The sequence below is a fragment of the Zeus faber genome, assembly GCF_960531495.2.
Source record: "Zeus faber genome assembly, chromosome: 2".
Taxonomy (NCBI): Eukaryota; Metazoa; Chordata; class Actinopteri; order Zeiformes; family Zeidae; genus Zeus; species Zeus faber.
Window position 1 is genome coordinate 39,313,757 of NC_137189.1, and position 2,500 is coordinate 39,316,256.

The 2,500-nt window shown below is 43.7% G+C and overlaps 1 protein-coding gene across 1 annotated transcript in view; it reads right to left on the bottom strand.

Moving 5' to 3' along the window:
• LOC307247790 (rho GTPase-activating protein 6-like) overlaps window positions 1-2,500 on the bottom strand; it is a gene marked incomplete at its 5' end in the record, with an annotated part of 117,744 nt that overhangs the window by 107,886 nt on the left and 7,358 nt on the right. The gene's annotated exons all lie outside the window — the stretch shown is intronic.

Genomic DNA, 2,500 nt, shown 5'->3' on the forward strand with positions numbered 1-2,500 from the left:
CCAGATACATTTCCGATCAACGTGTTGAGCGGCGTTTGTACATGAATCACATCCATTATTACATTACACTCAAACTTATTTATGTTAAGTTTTATGGACTGAGCGCTGCCTTGAGGACCACCTCCCCAAAATATAAAAAAATAAAACCGACCAAAATATCACGACAAAGACTGAAGCCTGGCTCACGCTACAAGATTTTTCAAAATCTTATCATTGAAATCTGAATTGGATCTTGATATTGAAAATGTGAGAGACCCTTACACATAACAAACAGATCATGATACTTTTAACAGTTTCGCTCTTATAGTGCGTGGAGAGCAATGATTTGCCCAAACAGCACAGCGCACACTTCTCCTTCTTCTTCTTCTTCTTCTCCTTCTTCTTCTTCTCGGGGCTGCTCCCGTTAGGGGTGGCCACAGCCACACAATTCTGTCCGTCCTCGTCGCTCCCAATGAAAATCTCAACATCCTCAACTCTGCCACCTCCAGTTCAGCCACCTGCCTTTTTGTCAGAGCCACCGCCTCTAAACCGTACAACATGGCTGCTCTCACTACGTCCTGTAGACCTTCCCCTTCACTCTTGCTGGAACCCTTGTGTCACAGATCACTCCGGACACTCTTCTCCACCCACTCCACCCTGCCTGAACTCTCTTCTTCACCTCTCTCCCGCACTCTCCGCTGCTTTGGATGGTCGACCCCAAGTACTTGAACTCATCCGCCTTCTCCACCACCACTCCTTGCGTTCTCAGATATTCGCCGCCCTCCCTCCCATTCAGGCACATGTATTCTGTCTTACTCCTGCTGACGTTCATTCCTCTTCTCTCTAATGCATGCCTCCACTTCTCCAGGCTCTCCTCAACCCGCTCCCTAATCTCGCTAGAGATCACAATGTCATCCGCAAACATCATAGTCCACGGAGACTCCTGCCTGATCTCATCTGTTAACCTGTCCATCACCATTGCAAACAAGAAAGGGCTCAGAGCTGATCTTTGATGTAATCCCACCTCCACTTTGAATGCCTTTGTCAAGCCTACTGCACACCTTACTACTGTCTGACCGCCCTCACACATATCCTGTACCACTCTTACGTACTTCTCTGCCACCCCCGACTTCCTCATGCAATACCACACTTCCTCTCTCGGCACTCTATCATATGCTTCAAGCAAACATTGCATCTGTAGTACTCTTTCCTGGCATGAAACCATACTGCTGCTCGCTGATCCCCACCTCTCCTCTTAACCTAGCCTCACTTCCCTTTCCCATAGCTTCATGCTGTGGCTGATCAACTTGATTCCCCTGTAGTCACCACAGCTCGGTACGTCTCCCTTATTCTTGAAGATGGGTACCAGTACACTTCTTCTCCACTCCTCCGGCATCCTCTCCCTTTCCTGGATGGTGTTAAACAGCGCACACCAACAGATTAAATTCACCAACAACCAGAGTCCTAATCTCATCCTTTTCCTCTGTGCGACCCGACCACGTCCCTTAGGCAGTCAGCAAAGGAGCGGACAGAAGATCCATCCTTGGAGCTTAGTCACACTCATGTAAAAGAAAAGACCAAACAAACCTCAGAAAACCTTGAAAAACGTTACGTACCAACAACTGAAAAAAAAACAACTATGCGGTGCTCAATATAAACTCTGAAAAGTGTAACTTGTGCTGCATTTCACAGAACCCGGAAAACTCTAATACTTACCTAACACGAACCCCGTGTATTGCTGCCTGCCGCTATATTTATTATTGTTTATATGTAGCGGTTGAGGGCAAATCCGCTGGTTTGACTTACGGTTTGGGTTCTCGGGTATTGTAACTGATTAAGAGAGTCTGAGATGGAGGTTTTTTTGTTTTTTGTTTTGTTTTTTTCATATTTTGGCGTCTTAGCTGAAATCTTGTTTCACCACATCCTGGGACAATAAACACATTTGGGGGAGATGGAGGCCATTATAAATAAGTTTCCCATTGTTGTTTGGTGTGTTGATGTATTGCCCTAACCCCCCCACCAGGCCATTTGGGAAAAAAGAAACTCAATCTGGATGGTGTTGGGAAAAGAAAAAAGTGTTGGAATACAATATATTCGAATAGCAAATAACAATTGTCTTGCATAAATGCTCTGACCTGCATGTCCGAATGTGTGAATTTGTAAGTTAAATTCAAAGCTCAAAAATATTCTTTGACAGAGCATTTCTGTACGGAGAATTTCCTTAAAGGGGAACTGTTCAGGTACCTGTACAGGTACACTAGCAAATCACCTCTAAACAATGAAGTTAGAATGTACAGTATATTAAACAATACAATGGACAATATTGAAAATTTTCCGCATTTAGAAATAGCATTAAACTGAATATTTAATATCCCTTTTCTACTAATGCACGGCCGCATAGCCCAAAAAAAATGAACAAAAAAAGTCACTTCCAGTAAACTGAGAGCCGTAAATGTCCAATCGGTCCATAATACCGTCTATAAAGTGCAAAATATATATCATATGATATGCTTTATTTTTG